Source organism: Saccopteryx leptura, chromosome 12 (genome assembly GCF_036850995.1).
Source record: "Saccopteryx leptura isolate mSacLep1 chromosome 12, mSacLep1_pri_phased_curated, whole genome shotgun sequence".
Classification (NCBI taxonomy): Eukaryota; Metazoa; Chordata; class Mammalia; order Chiroptera; family Emballonuridae; genus Saccopteryx; species Saccopteryx leptura.
Window position 1 is genome coordinate 24279118 of NC_089514.1, and position 17023 is coordinate 24296140.

The 17023-nt window shown below is 40.4% G+C and overlaps 1 non-coding gene across 1 annotated transcript; it reads right to left on the reverse strand.

Annotated features, from left to right (window-relative positions):
• Positions 1–15962: 15962 nt before the first annotated feature.
• Positions 15963–16038, reverse strand: TRNAA-UGC (transfer RNA alanine (anticodon UGC)). Its single transcript has one exon. It is a non-coding gene; the product is annotated as a tRNA-Ala (tRNA).
• Positions 16039–17023: the final 985 nt, after the last annotated feature.

The window sequence follows — 17023 nt, forward strand, 5'->3', positions numbered from 1 at the left end:
TAGATAGACATTCATTTCTGGAGCTCAAAGTAGAAGTCCATGCTATAGATATAAGCTTGGAAATCTTCAACATGGAATTTGTGTTCTAGCCAAGGAATGAATGAGTAGGAGAAAAAGAAAATAGCTTAAGACTGTTCTTTGAAGAAAACTTTCCTTCCAGAAGTAAAGGAGAAAAAACCCAACCAAGAAATAGCAAAATTGCTGCCAATGAATTAGAAGTTTGTTTTAGGGAAGCCCAGAGAGGGATATGCTTTCAAGAACAAGCCAATGGACAATCGTAGTAAATTATGTTGCCAAGCAAGACAAGTTCAAAGAACTATTTATTTGTTTTTCCACAAGGAGGTCACTGGCGGTCACAAGGGGGTCCCTTTGACTGGAGCAGAGAGGTTATGGGAGCACTTGGAAGGATTGAGATGTGAGGGGAGAATTCTACCCTAAGAAATTCCTCATAAAACCTATCTTCTGTCTCTTCAGATATAGTGAAAGCCATAATAAAATTTACAAAGAGTAGCCAAGTGTTGCACTCACCAGGTAAAACAAACACTGGAGACATTTGGAGAGTTTCAGACAAAGTTTTATGGCCAAGAGAAAAAGAAAAAAAAAAAAACAAACCTGCGCAGGGGTGAGCTCAGGTGGCAGTCACCAGAGTCACACCGAGCGCCTACAGTCTAGGGGTTTTTATAGCGTAGCAAGCAAGCGGTTCATACAGAAGCGAATTTTGCGTTTAGCAATTGGCTAGGGAGGTCGTGCGCAGTTACGGGGGGGGGGGGGTATTACTCAGTGGAGAATTTCAAACATAAACTTCTGATAAGGGTCTCTGACTCAATGCAGGATGTTGTTGAACTCTTTGTTCTCAGTGTCACAGGGACCTTGTACACTCTTGGCAGCCCCAGCATGTCAGTACTCCTTGAATCTAACATTCCCCCATCTCTTTTGGGCATAAATCAAATCCTTGATTCTTCATCAGTGGGGAGAATGGTATAAGGCTGGGGCTCATGAGAATTTTCTACTTTAGCTGTAGCTATAAGCTAATTAGGTCAGGGGTCCTCCCTAGAATGTGCTGGCACGCTGATAGTGTGCCCTTAGTACTACAAGCTTTATGGACTAATTTCTTTCTGCCTTGTATTTTTCTTCTCTGTACTAACTTCTTACAACTTGCACAAACCTTCTGCAACTTACACAAACCTTCTGCAACTTACATAAACCTTCAACTTTTATGCACTTTCTTATCCAGAAATAACTGGCCTTCATAACAACTTGCTTTTTCCTTTCCTTTTCAAAAGTACCTCTACACCTTATACCTTCTATTATCAAAACCATACAATTCCTTTCTAGTCAGAACTCTTGATTTAAAAATCTTTAACCTTCAGTGAGGACTAAGTTAGTACTAAGTAATCCTCTTTTAAAGATTGCTTTTTGGAGGTGTCCCTTTCATAAGTAGCCTATTGGACACATGACCAATATTCACAGATTATTCTATAGTGGTAGCTATGAGCACATATATAATTTTCATTTACCTTATAGCTTCTCTCTCAGCCAAGGGACTTACACTCCCTTTCTGTATGACTCATAGCAGTACATGCATCAAACCTTAAGATGACTTACTTGACTTTCCTTTACCTTAGTTTCCCTCCCTCCCCAAAGTCTCCATGTGTGGACCAGTTAACTTCTGGTTTGTGGCTGAAGCAGGGCATGCTGTCCTTCTCAGGGTCAGCTTACAAGGGTTGGCAGGGTCAGTCTTCGCTGTCCACAAAGGTGTCTCTGCTGGGACTGCAAGCTTCAGCCGGCTGCGGTAGACCCAGGTGGGTATGCCTTCTACCTTGGCAGTAGTGGGAGTTGTCAGGATCATGGTGTCTGGACCCGTCTACATGGGAGTCAGTCTTTGGGTGGTGTACTGCTAGAAGTGCCTCTTGGACAGTCTTTGAACAGTTTGCTGAGTAACCTATAAAACCTGTAAGTACTTAGGGAAAAGGTGTTACATTTCTACACTTTGCAGTTAGAGTTTAAGTCCTAGTGACCACTGCTTCTAGCTGGAATTAGCAGCAGGTCCCAGCCTATAATAGGCATGGGGCATTGAGATAAGAGAAATAAAGGAGACACTAAACATAAAGCAATAAAATCAGACTGTCAATACCCACAGTAGAGATCTTTGAGGGATAAATAAAACTTAAATATTCAAGCAAGGCATAGTAGATGGCCCTTGTGTTACTAGCTTATCTGCTACTTGGAAGAAATACCTTAGGCTCATGAACGATGTCCTTAGGCCTTCAGTGGCAATTCCCAGCACGCTGGGCAAGGTCAGGTCACAGGTAGCTGGAGCAGGGCTAGAAGAGACTGAACCCTCCCTCCATGGAGCAAGGGGGCAGCTTACCTTCTCATGTCCCTCTTTCCACAGCACAGACATGTCCCTTGATGGGGCCGGGAAGCCTGGCAGGCTTCAGTTCAATGACCTTTCTTTCCACTCTGGAGCAGGGCCTTGATAAAGCCCCTTAGAGCACTGGAGCCAAAAGTTGGTATTTCCTGACTTCTTTTGGGCCTTATTTGCCTTTTCTGTTACTTCCTTGGTCATTATAGACCTTAAAAGCCATGCTCAGAAGATCTCACTGAGGGGCTTGACTAAAAGAGCAAAATTGGGAATACAACAACAGATCCTTGGTACAAAAAGGAAGTCTTTGTACTTGACAGGCTATACAATTCTATTATGGCTAAAGCAGTGGGTTTAGAAGGGGCCGTATTCCCTAAATCTTCTCCTCGGGTCTGGCTCCAGATAGGAGGTGGGGATTCCCCAGAGCCAAAGCAGAGGAGGGCAGGGGGCTGTAGCAAGGTGATGATAACCTCTAGCTTACAGCGCTGTTATCTTTTGCCTCACTAAGCAGTGGCTCAGCCCTTGAGCCGGTGCCCAAGGGGGCGGGGAAAGTGCCTGAAACTGTGAGGGGAGCCTGCCGCTTCTCCTGCAGCCAGCTGCAGCCTGGCTGCCTTTTCTTTCTCTACCTCTGCTGCTATACTGGGCTGTATACTGACCATGCCACCTGCCTGCGGGTGGGTGCTGGTGCTAGTACGCTAGACTCTCTATGTTTTCTATGGGTCTAGCAATCCTTGGTTTGGCCAGTTTGCTCTTAAGTTGGCCATTCCAGTAGCAGACAAACAAACCAAATATGCACACAAAACAAACAAAACTTCTAAACCAAAACCAAAGGGAGAAGGCAGCATCCTGCGTTCCCCGACTGGGTGAGGAGAAATCAGGTGGCGTCCCGCCTGCTCCACTACACCCTTTTCTAACCAGAGCTCTGTTTCCAAATATTCAAGAGGAAGCTTCCTTAATCAAGAGGGGATTTAAGTGTAGATTCTTGCTGTCCCATCTCGCGGTACTTGTTCTTCTTAGCCAGGTATGCTTCTAGTCCTACAAAGACAACACACAGGATTCCCCACCCTATAAGCAGGGTGATCCAGATAGATGAACGTTGATCACACTGTACTGGCAAACAAATTAACACCAAACACAACAGTGCAGCAAATCCCAGGAGGGCAATACACAAAATTTCCCACACAGTCATTCAGGCTAAACAAACAACCAGACAGCAGCGCGGCGCGAGTGAGCTCACTACTTTAAAACGATCAATCGATTTCAAACAGAAACAGAAACCTCGGCCAGCAGCATCCTGCCCTTGGCCCGAGTGTCTGGGCGGGTCTCTGACAGCGTCCTGTCTGCCACCACAGACTGCAAATGCTCCGGAGCCAGATTACAGAAACAAGGAATTCCACAACAAAATACTCACCAGCTCGAGCTGTTCCGCCTGTCCCCAGCCAAAATTCCCGTAATGGGAATCCCGGACGAGCCCCCATAAATGTTGCACTCGCCGGGTAAAACAAACACTGGAGACATTTGGAGAGTTTCAGACAAAGTTTTATGGCCAAGAGAAAAAGAAAAAAAAAACCAAACCTGCGCAGGGGTGATCTCAGGTGGCAGTCACCAGAGTCACACCGAGCGCCTACAGTCTAGGGGTTTTTATAGCGTAGCAAGCAAGCGGTTCATACAGAAGCGAATTTTGCGCTTAGCAATTGGCTAGGGAGGTCGTGCGCAGTTACGGGGTGGGGGGGTATTACTCAGTGGAGAATTTCAAACATAAACTTCTGATAAGGGTCTCTGACTCAATGCAGGATGTTGCTGAACTCTTTGTTCTCAGTGTCACAGGGACCTTGTACACTCTTGGCAGCCCCAGCATGTCAGTACTCCTTGAATCTAACACCAAGCAAGTAATAATAACCTAAATTCATAAACTTGGATAAAGCAGTAGTATAGGACTCTATAGCAGAATGAAAAGAGAAAGCATGGCATGGATTTTTGTCCCTCCCTGGGGATGGTTAATTTTATCTGTCAATTTGGCTAGGCTAAGGAATATCCAGGTATCTGATGAAACATGTCTGGGTGTCTGAGTGGGTGTTTCTATACTTGAATCCATAGATTGAGTAAAGAAGATCCACCTTCACCAATGTAGGTGGATGTCATCCAGTCCCTTGAGAATAGAACAAATAGGCAAAGGAAGAGAAAGATACCTTCTCAGAGTCACTCATGACCCAGGTTCTTTCCAATTTGTGGCTTCACGATCTTCTGGGTCCTTCTTGTGCTTTTCCATTCAGCCAATATGCCAGGAAAGTGAAGAATTGTGTGTAGATTTACTTATGGGTAAGGTAAGAAAGTGATGAATATAACTTTTTTTTTTTTTTTGTATATTTTTCTGAAGCTGGAAATGGGGAGAGACAGTCAGACAGACTCCCGCATGTGCCCGACCGGGATCCACCCGGCACGCCCACCACGGGGCGACGCTCTGCCCACCAGGGGGCGATGCTCTGCCCCTCCGGGGCGTCACTCTGCCGCAACCAGAGCCACTCTAGTGCCTGGGGCAGAGGCCAAGGAGCCATCCCCAGCGCCCGGGCCATCTTTGCTCCAATGGAGCCTTGGCTGCAGGAGGGGAAGAGAGAGACAGAGAGGAAGGAGGGGGTGGGGGTGGAGAAGCAAATGGGCGCTTCTCCTGTGTGCCCTGGCCGGGAATCGAACCTGGGTCCCCCACACGCCAGGCCGACGCTCTACCGCTGAGCAACCGGCCAGGGCCGAATATAACTTTTGCCTACATTTGATTGTCCAGAACTCAGAAGCATGCTGAGAAGCATGACTATATCTAACTGCAAAGGAGGCTGGAAAATACAGTCAGCTTTTGTGAGTTCAGCTGAAACAGGAAACGATGTGGAGAAAAGCTAATCAGTTTCTGTCTCAAGACAATTGTGTGAAATAATTTCAAGTAGAGGGGAAATCAGCCCATTTGAAATGCCATATGATTGTTGGGCCACACTGAGGCCAAATCAAAAAAATTCAATTACTGATGTTAATTTATTAACCAAAAATATATAGCAAAATCTCTTTAGCTCAGTTGGGTGATTTCTTCCATAGTTACTCTGCAGTTCAATATAGACACAGAAAAAAAGGGATGTCGGGGCTCATCTAGACCTACTATTTTCCTTGGTGAGTAAAATAGAAGGACAGTCAAGCAACCAAAACTATTTTTGAAAGAGAAATATTTTCTATGAACCATAGAAACAAGGCAGTCTAGGAAGCAGGAGGATACTGAGATGGGTGTTGGAGTCAGCACATAGGGCATCTCAGTGAGGTTGAATAAAGGTAGCTACAATAATAGTTAATGAGAAAGTGATATAGGAGTTTATCTCAGAGAAGATTGCTTTAAATCTCTCTTTTTCTTAATTTTTATGACAATGGGTTTATGTATATGATCAGAGGGAATGTCAGCAACAGAATGAATTGAAAGGTCACTAACAAAGAGAACAGCAGATATCTGGAGGCCAGGGTAGGTGAGATTGTACATATTGAAGTTATAAAGAACAATAACATGACTAGGGAGAAAAAAATATTAGCTGTTAAGTTCTAGCCATCAGTGAATAAGCTTGGTGAATAAAAGATTTTGAGATGACAGCCTGAGTGAGGATAAGGTAATTTATCCACAGAAATAAATCTCAAAAAAAAAAAAAAAGCGTTGAAGTAAATGGATTGTGAGTGATAATGTAAAATAAGAAATTCTAAGTAATATTCTTATACACAGTGATGACTGAGAAATGAAACAACCTCAAGATTAGAAAGGGAAAAAGTCACTCCATGAAATATCTTCCTCAGTTTTTATTTAAGCCAAAGGAATGGCTATTGGTATAATTATCAAATATGGGGAAGGTTGCTTAAGGAGCATGGATATTATGGTCTGTTTTGTTTTTGAAGGAGGGGAAGGATAAATTAGTCATTCACATGTAGTTGGGGATGTTGAGTTAAATACCTGCAAAGAAGTTCAAGGGTTGTAGACATAGAGGAACATCATCACTTATGGGTTGAGTGGAGGGGAAGGCAAAAAGGCTTAGAAGAAGCAGCCAGAGAAATAAGAGACTTGTGTCATAAGAGTCATCTGACAAGAGGGAGAGACAAATCAGTAAGATGAAAAGATGCTGACAGATAAATAAGAAAAAAGTTCAAAAGTGTCAGTGTGTTTATATGACATGAGACACATGTAGTTCCTACTTTGGTTATTCTGTAGAAATTTCTGGAATAAAACCCTAGCAGATTTTCTGAAAATCATTCTATTATATTCTGATATATCTTAATTTCACAACTGTATACATAATTTATTTTTTTTAAATATTGTTTGTTCCAGGCATAGTATTTTAAACAATACTATTATCAGGTAATATATTTAAGTAGAGTAATTTTAAAACTAATTTATTAAACTCCACAAATGCCACTTGTAGTACATGTACTAATTCAAATTTTTGGAATATACTCTAAATATTCACCAGTCATTTCTGAGGTAAAAAAAAAAATCTACCACAGCTACTATATAAAATACAGTTTTTGTGAAAAATTAGTATAAAACATTCTGCATTAGTAATATAAATTTTTATTACCTGATAAAAACATTCATTATAATATAGGAAACATACCTTAAGTGATTTTCTAAAGCTATAACAAAAATACCACTCAAAGTAATAAAATGGAACTCATTAATTAAAAGAAACAAATTTTTTTTTATGCTATGTACATTTTTCAATGATCTGCTCTTCTTTTTTTTTTTTTTTAATAATTTTATTTTAATGGAGTGACATCAGTAAATCAGGATACATATATTCAAAGATAACATGTCCAGGTTATCTTGTCGTTCAATTATGTTGCATACCCATCACCCAAAGTCAGATTGTCCTCTGTCACCTTCTATCTAGTTTTCTTTGTGCCCCTCCCCCCCCGTAACCACCACACTCTTATCAATGTCTCTTAGTCTCGCTTTTATGTCCCACCTACGTTTAGAATAATGCAGTTCCTGTTTTTTTCTGATTTACTTATTTCACTTTGTATAATGTTATCAAGATCCCACCATTTTGCTGTAAATGATCCGATGCCATCATTTCTTATGGCTGAGTAGTATTCCATAGTGTATATGTGCCACATCTTCTTTATCCAGGCATCTATTGATGGGCTTTTTGGTTGTTTCCATGTCCTGGCCACTGTGAACAATGCTGCAATGAACATGGGGGCTGCACGTGTCTTTACATATCAATGTTTCTGAGTTTTGGGGGTATATACCCAGTAGAGGGATTGCTGGGTCATAGGTAATTCTATTTTCAGTTTTTTTGAGGAACTACCATACTTTCTTCCATAATGGTTGTACTACTTTACATTCCCACCAACAGTGTATGAGGGTTCCTTTTTCTCCACATCCTCTCCAACATTTGCTATTACCTGTCTTGTTAATAATAGCTAATCTAACAGGTATGAGGTGGTATCTCATTGCAGTTTTGATTTGCATAAGAAACTTAAATTTAAACTATATGTATATAAATACATAATAGGTCCTCAGATACCAGTTTACAATAATCAGTTTACCAAAGTGAAGTTGAAGCAACAGGAAATCCTCTGACAATTTTGGAAATGTCTCTCTCAGGTCTGCCAGTGTTATTAACACCGCTTTTCTTTCCCAGACAAAAATTATAGCACAAATGCATATTCATTATTTGCTCACTACTCTAACGACTTCCGGACACAGCAAATCCAAAATCTGTTTTACAATGGAGGGCTTGATGCCAGGTATATGTCTACTTTTTTAAAGCATTTTTCCCTTTTATTTTTTAAGCAGCGCAACAGGCTGCTTGTGTGGGTTACAGGGAGTTTCAGATACTAGCTCTTCATTATGACTGTCCAGATTATTTTCTATTCTGGGGCCACAGAAATCTACAATATCGTACTTTACAAACATTATCATACAATATTGGGAAGTCAGTGAGGCAATGTAAATTCAAATGTAAATCAGAATTCACAACTGACCTGCCATATGAGAATCTGTCGAGCGTCCCTGGGTTGCTTATTGGTTTAACAAATTTAGCTACAACCGAACTATGTGGGAGAGCTGAGTAGCACATTTCCTCAGGTTTAATAACCAGAGTCAATGGCAAAGAAAAACCTGTCATCTTTTTAAAGGGGACAAACCTTTATATTTATCTTATAGAGCTGATTATTTTTGAAACTGTAAAAATAACAACAAAGGGAATTTGTTACCAGTATAGCTGATTAAAGATTCCTCTGAATGATATATTTCAATCCTAATTAATTAAATCAGCTTTATCATTTTTAAAAATACAGTTCTAGGGGACTGTAGCATAATAGTTACAAAAACAAACATTGCGACAAGGCTGATTGGCTTTGAGTTCTGGGTCTGCCAATGTCTGTGGAACTCTGCTGAAATTACTTCATATCTCTGTGCCTCTGTTTCTTTCTCTGAAAATTGGGAATAATAATGATATCTTTCACATATGGCTGAATAAGAAATAAATTAGTCAGCATATGTAAAAAAATTTAGAACAGAGCCGGGCATGAATTAAGCTCTCTCTGAATATTAACTAGAATAAAATCTTTTTCTCTAATCTTCAAAATGGCAACATCCATATCTCTTAAACTTTGGCAATTTGTTGGGCAAAGTTTCTCTATGGTCTGTTGCAAAACCTCTAGCAAACAAATTCCAGAGGATACAACTAGAATCTGGGGAACGTGACTCATACATTTATTCAACAAGCATTTATTAAGTACCTACTATGTGTCCGGTGGCTCCTAGTTTCTAAAGTAGAAAGAGTCTGTCCACAAAGAATGTTCTATTATGTTTGCAAACTTGTAAGTAGATACATTGCATTAAAAGGGATGGGTACTGCCTGATCAGATGGTGGTGCAGTAGATAGAACATAGGACTGGGATGCAGAAGACCCAGCTTTGAATCCCTGACGTTGCTGGCTTGAGCGCGAGATCATCCAGCTTGAGCATGGGGTTGCTGGCTTGAGCGTGCAATCACAGACATGACCCATGGTTGCTGGCTTGAAACCCAAGGTCACTGGCTTGAAACCCAAAGTCATTGGCTTGAGCCCAAGGTTGCTGGCTTAAGCAAGGGGTCACTGGCTCTGCTGTAGCCCCACGATTAAGGCACATATAAGAAAGCAATCAATGAACAACTAAGGTGCTGCAACAAAGAATTGATTCTTCTCATCTCTCTTCTTTTCTGCCTGTCCCTATCTGTCCCTCTCTCTGTCTCTCTCTCTTTCCCTGTCACTCTCACTAAAAAAAAAAAAAAAGATGGGTACTAGGATGCATATACCCCATGTGGACCAGAGGGCAGAGGGCAGAGACCAGCCAGCTCCCTGAGTAGAGGCAGGCCAAGTGCAGAGTGGGGCTGATCTGAATACACTTTGAAGCCTGGCTGAAAAACTCAGCCTAGTTCAGTGATGAAATATCTCAGTTATAAAGGAGTATGATAAAAATTTCTGTTCTTTAAGATGAAATTTATAATGGAATTTTATCTTGACCTCTCTCTTATGATTTTAACTGGAGGCATGGGGTTCACACCAGCTTTGGATGCCTGGTTCCTCTTAATTCTCTCTAACAAAGGTCACAGATGAATACAGAACATAAGTGATTTGTATGATCAAGCCCATCATTTCCCACTTCTTTCATTTTTTTCACAGGTAAAATGCCACAGACATTGTTATCAAGGATAAAATGATGGAGAGGAAAAGCCACAGAAATACTTGAATGCCAAAATGTATTTCAATGACATAACCGAATCCATGAATACTTAATGGAAGGGTAGATGGAACTATAGACAGTTGTACTAGCATTTAACTTCCTCTGTATTTTAGACTAATGTTCAAACCACAGTGTCATCAGGTTTGGCTTGGCAGTGACATCCCGCTCACTCCGAGGATGTGTGGCAGAGAGAAGCCAGTCTGCTCAAAGCATGGATGGAGCCCAATCTCTTACTCATCTCGTGGCAGAAAGCCTTTTTTAAATTGTCATGCTGCCAACATGTAAAGCTGAGAGGAGCTGAAGTGACATGTAATCATCTGCAGACACTTTGGGACACTGGTATTTCTTGTGGACAAAGATCAGAGAAAACATGGCAACTCAGAGTTAGAAGGGACACACCTGGGGTTATTAATCCACTCCTCACCCCCTAAAGTTAAAAGAAAAAGGAACCAAATGCTTGAAAGATCAAATGCCCTGAACAATCACACATCTACCTGGTAACAAAATCAAGGCTGGAATTCAGTTCTTGGATTCTAATCATTCTTTTTTTATTTCTACTACATTATGAAACCTTCTTGAGTGATGTGGTAAAGTATTTTTCTAAGAACTTCTCAAGTTCAAGAATACAGCTCTAAGCATATACTTTGTTCTTTCAAATGCAATAGAGTATAACTGAAAAATGCCAATGACACCTTCAGGCTTTTAATGCATCTGTAATATGTGACTATGGCTTATTTATGCAGCTATTAAGATAAATGTCTCCAAAAGCATATTTCCTTCTAACGCTACATGTTTCATACTACAAGTTAATTGCTTTTTCAGATTTTACTAAAGTTTTATCTTTCACAATAAGAACAAATTTTGGACTATTTAGAACATTTGCTGAATCAGAGACACCAAATCACTTTTTCTTGTCTTCACATAAAACTTGTAGTGGGCTTGACTACTTCAGATATCCAAGTCACCATGTAATTTGAAAATCAATCCATTTTTAATTTATCTGAAGTGTAATTTCTGGATAAAAACATTAATACTTTTAATGACTCTCTACCACTAGCAGCTGGATTTCTTTCCAGAGTCATTTTTCATAAATAAATACATGTTTGCAGCTTCACTAGAATTTTATATACTCTAAGAGTGAGACAGAGTACATAGTCACAATGAAATGTGAACACTTGCCAGTCATCTTACTAGCTGAAGTGCACTCCTAACCACTAGCATTGTGCTCTGAGTTGCTCACAATCAAAACTAGCAACATTACATACTGCTTTATAATATATTATTTATTTATTTATTTATTTATGTATGTATGTATGTATGTATGTATGTATGTATTTTTCTGAAGTTGGAAACGGGAAGACAGTCAGACTCCCGCATGCACCCGACCGGGATCCACCCGGCATGCCCACCAGGGGGCGATGCTCTGCCCATCTGGGGCATTGCTCTGTTGTGACCAGAGCCATTCTAGTGCCTGAGGCAGAGGCCACGGAGCCATCCTCAGTGCCCTGGCCAACTTTGCTCCAATGAAGCCTCAGCTGCAGGAGGGGAAGAGAGAGACAGAGAGGAAGGAGAGGGGGAGGGGTGGAGAAGCAGATGGGCGCTTCTCCTGTGTGCCCTGGCTGAGAACCAAACCTGGGACTCCTGCACGCCAGGTCAACGCTCTACCACTGAGCCAACCGGCCAGGGCCTCCTGCTATATAATATAGATGGACAAGCTGTCTCAACAATGATCAAAAGCAGTGCGTTAAATCTATCATGTGAAGAGTATCCTATATCCTTACTATTTCCAACTTCTAGCCTGCACCTCAGAGAGTTTCACAGGTCACAACTGAGTTAGCATTATCTGATTACCTAGTATGTTCCTGGGTACCTTTTAAAACTGTGTACTATATACACGATAGAAATTTCCAGGCCTGCAGAGTGCTCTAAAACAAGCACAGAACATTACATAACAACACCCTTTCTTCTGCCTCTTGCAACTAAAGAACTCGAGCTGCTAGAGAGATTGAGTCTCTGAAGAAACACTTCACTGATGTGTTCAAAGTATTTTTTGAATGATGCAACAAAATTTCAGCCAAATTTATTCCAAGAAAAGAGAGCTTATTTCTATGATCACCTCCAACAATTTTTTTTTTTTTTTTTGGAGATTTTTCTCTCTGTTGTTAAGACCTTGATCCTTTTCTGAAACAGGATTTTATTTTTTTATCTCTAGGTTACAGGTCTTCTCTTCAGTTTCTTATACAATTGTCCCAGATTCATGCTGATCATCAAGGTGCTTTCTTCTCCTTCTCACTGGTTGGTAGTGATCTCTTTGTACTGAAAATATTACTCTTTCCAATAGTCACATCCTCCTAAACTATATCAATACCACAATCTATAATTGTCTTGGTGTTTTAAGCTTTGCTTAATTTATAAATTTGGCAGTACATGGATTAGATCATGCAAAATAGTTTCTCTTTGAGGTCATAAATTATACATAATCTTTTTTCAGTGTATAGGACTCAAATTAAACCCTGTAATAAATGTTAGCTTATAAACCAATCATAGTAAAAAAAAATAGTTGCTTCTTACATTTTTCATTCATTCTATATTTGCTTTAATAGTTCATATATGTTCAAAAGGAACTCCTGTTTAGAAGATGTAAATAAATGGTATCACTGCACTTTCATAGAGAATTACCCTTTCATTTGCGTTCCTTCAAGTTAACTGTAATCTCTTGATATTTATTCTAATAAAATAAAAAGCTTACTTATGCTTTATAATATTTCAAAAGGCAGAATTTTAAAGCCTTTAGTTATATGAAAAGAAGTGACAGCGATTTAAAAAAAAAGAATTTTCCTTTTAAATCTCATTGGGGAAGGCCCTGGCCGGTTGGCTCAGTGGTAGAGCGTCGGCCTGGCGTGCGGAAGTCCCGGGTTCGATTCCTGGCCAGGGCACATAGGAGAAGCACCCATTTGCTTCTCCACCCCCACCCCTCCTTCCTCTCTGTCTCTCTCTTCCCCTCCTGCAGCCAAGGCTCCATTGGAGCAAAGATGGCCCGGGCGCTAGGGATGGCTCTGTGGCCTCTGCCTCAGGCGCTAGAGTGGCTCTGGTCGCAACATAGCGACGCCCGGGAGGGGCAGAGCATCGCCCCCTGGTGGGCAGAGCTTCGCCCCTGGTGGGCGTGCCGGGTGGATCCCGGTCGGGCGCATGCGGGAGTCTGACTGTCTCTCCCCGTTTCCAGCTTCAGAAAAATACAAAAAAAAAAAAAAATCTCATAGGGGAATAAAATAAATGATTGATACCATATAACCCAAAACTTTGAAAAAAAATCTTATAGTTTGAAGTAAAAGAATGGGAGGTCTATTTTTCAAAAGTATGTTTGATTTTAATATTGAAATATGTCATAATTCACAAGTATTTCCTTGGTAATTCTTCAGAAATGGACTATGTGATCTAAATTAGGCTAAACAGATTATCTTCTGGGGCATTGGCTAAGGTTTTCAAAAGCAAAGCTAGTGTTCTGCAAATGGTATTATATTAGCCTGGAATTATTGTGGCCATCTCTCTAGTAGAGAAAAGACTGTTGCTTAAAAATTAGAAGACTCTATAAGAAAATGGAGTTTAGAAATGATAGAGAGAGATCTTGTTTCAACATGACTGATCACTCCTAGATATTCCATTGTTGAAAGTTAAGATACTCCATTTATTGCTTAAACAAAAATATACAAATAAGATTTCATTTTATGAAAAATCAACAATAGGAAAGAGGAGACCAAGATGCATAAATAGAACAAGTAAGCTCTGAATGGGGTGTCATTCAAGAAATAGAAGAATGTATTATACGTTATAGTGATTTGAGAAGTTACTGCGACTATAAAATTAAAAGGAAATGATGGGATATAGGAAAGAATCACTGTATGAGTAAGAGTTAAAATTATCATCGCCAAAGTAAGAATTTACTAGGGTGAAATCATAAAATAAATCGCTGAAGAAAAATATCATTACTATTGAAGAAAAAAAAAATTTAGAGTAAAGAGCAAAACAAAAAAAATTATAGATGTCGTTTGACCTGTGGTGGCACAGTGTCTAAAGCATCGACCTGAAACTGTGAGGTCGCCGGTTCAAAACCCTGGGCTTGCCTGGTCAAAGCACATCAGGGAGTTGATGCTTCCTGCTCCTCCCCACCCTCCCCTATATCTCTCCTCTCTAAAATGAATAAATAAAATCTTTAAAAAAATTATAGGTGTCAAGTTGAAAGGTACAAACTTTTCAGGAAGTCCAGCATCTCATCTCCAGAGGATTGCCAAAAGAAAAATGAAAAGAAAGAAATTATTTTTTAGTGAGCAAAAGAAAAAGATTGAAGGAAAGAGGAAAAGACTAAATAACATTTCCTGAGCTGAAGGAAGACTTAAGTCTTAGAAAGAAAATATCAAAGACAAAATTGAAGTATAGGAGGGAAAAAAACATACATATTCACACACACACGCAGACACACACTAAGGTTCAGGTTTAAAAATGCAGAACAAAGGAAGTTCTAACATCTTTTAAATGAATAGCATGTAATACAATACCTTCAAAAAAGAAAAAAAAATTGACCTCAGATTTTCATTACAACCAGAAAGTCAGATAAAAACAAAAACAAAAAAATCTAAGCATATCACAATCAAACTGTGGAAACCAAGGACAAACAAAATCTTGGGAAAAAACAAAAAGGAAAAATGGTGCTTACCTATGTAAGTAGCCAGAAAAGCGTGTTGAAAGAACAGGAAAGGGTGGGTGTGGGCAAGCCTGAGCTTCAGTCACACCTTCATCTGGGTTTTGATTGAGAGCCTGGCAGATCTCTGCTTCCGTGGCCCTGAAACACTGGGGAATTAATTCCCACCATTAACAGATTTTGAGCTTAGCTTTTTAACTTTCAAACCCTTGGTGGTTTAAAATATGACACGTCTTGCGGCAGAGAGGATCGTGACTTTGAAACAGTCTCTCCGGGAGAACTTTGTTCTTTAAGTACCACAAAGCCACAGAATATATCACTCTACCTTAAAATATTTCCAACCCGGTCCCCAGGTTCCCACATCACCCCAGATGTCAGCAAATACCCCAAAATGTAAGCTGGCCATGTATTTGCTTTCTTCGAGTAGCCATCCATAATTTAAGACTGCACAGTTGTTAAAAGCTGTGCTGGTTTCCCTGTCCCCTGTCGGGGTTCAGAATGAGCCATCCCAAGATATACCTCAGTGGTACGCAGATTACTTTGAGCAAAAGGCAATTTTAGCTTCAGGTTCAAGAGAAACATTTGCCCCTTCTTTTCACTATCTGAAAGAACTTCAACCACTTATCTATGGAGCAGGACAGACTTCTCCTTACTAAATGTCTGCTCCTCTCATCCTGCATGACATTTTGATGCCTCCAAGTTACCTTACTCATCCCTAGTTCCATATGTCTTATGTACCTCATCCCCTTGTTCTCTCTGAAGCTCTCGTGTATGTGAGTTCTTTGTGCATGAGACGAAATTTGGGTTTTTTTTGTTTTTGTTTGTTTTTGTTTTTGTTTTGTATTTTTCTGAAGCTGGAAACGGGGAGAGACAGTCAGACAGACTCCAGCATGCGCCCGACCGAGATCCACCCGGCACACCCACCAGAGGCAATGCTCTGCCCACCAGGGGGGGATGCTCTGCCCCTCCGGGCGTTGCTCTGCTGCGACCAGAGCCACTCTAGCGCCTGAGGCAGAGGCCAAGGAGCCATCCCCAGCGCCCAGGCCATCCTTGCTCCAATGGAGCCTTGGCTGCGGGGGGGGGGGGGGGGGGGGGGGAGAGACAGAGAGGAAGGAGGGGGTGGGGGTGGAGAAGCAAATGGGCGCTTCTCCTATGTGCCCTGGCCGGGAATCGAACCCGGGTCCCCCGCACGCAAGGCCGATGCTCTACCGCTGAGCCAACCAGCCAGGGCGGAAATTTGATTTTTTTATGTGGAATTTATTTTTTATTAAGTTTATTGGCATGACATTGATTAATAAGATCATACAGGTTTCAAGCATACATGTCTATGATACATGATCTGTTTATTGCATTGTGTGCCCACCATTCAAAGTCAAATCATCTTTAATCAGCATATATTTGGCTTTCTGATTTTTTCTTATCAGTCAGCCTCTGGTTGATTGGATTGACTGGGGAACAAAATTTTTGTTGCATCCACAAAAACACTGGTTCTTACCTAATTCGAGTGTGCTGATCTCAAATCTGATATTAGTTTTTCTCTGTAAGCTACAGTTGTTTTGCAATTCAAGATTTTAGGTTTTTATCTTATTGTAAAATTTTCAACATTTAGTTTAACATAATGAAGTAGAATGTCTTCTTGGGCATCATCTTTGTGAAAATATAAAAATTTATATAAGGCAGTAAATACACTAAAAGATATGATTGCATCAGAATTTTTCTACAATTTCAAAATAGAATATATTAAAACACTTATTTTAATCATAAAATTTGCTCCAAACTTATTTAAATTCTATTCAGGCAAAAATTTGCATTTGTAGCTCTTGCGTTTATGTACTTGTTGAGGACAATCTTGTTTGATGCTCCAGCAGTAGTCTGCTCATCACTAACAGCTCCAAGATTTTCAGGAAACTTATCAAGGTGAGTTTTCAGGAAGTGAATCTTAACGCTCATGTTACATCCAATGTCGCAGAAAGCCAACAGCATCCATTGAACCAGAAGTTCATAGTTTTCTGCTTTTTTGTTGCCAAGGAAGTTTTTTGTAACTGCCACAAAAGACTGCCATGCTGCTTTCCCCTCCTTATTCATCTTCCTGGCAAATTCTTAGTTACATTTGAGGGTTCAAATTTGAGGTTCATCGAATACACCTGCTTTTATCTTCTCAAAAGACAAAGCAGGAAAAGCAGAAATAATATGTTTAAAGCATTCACTTTCTCTAT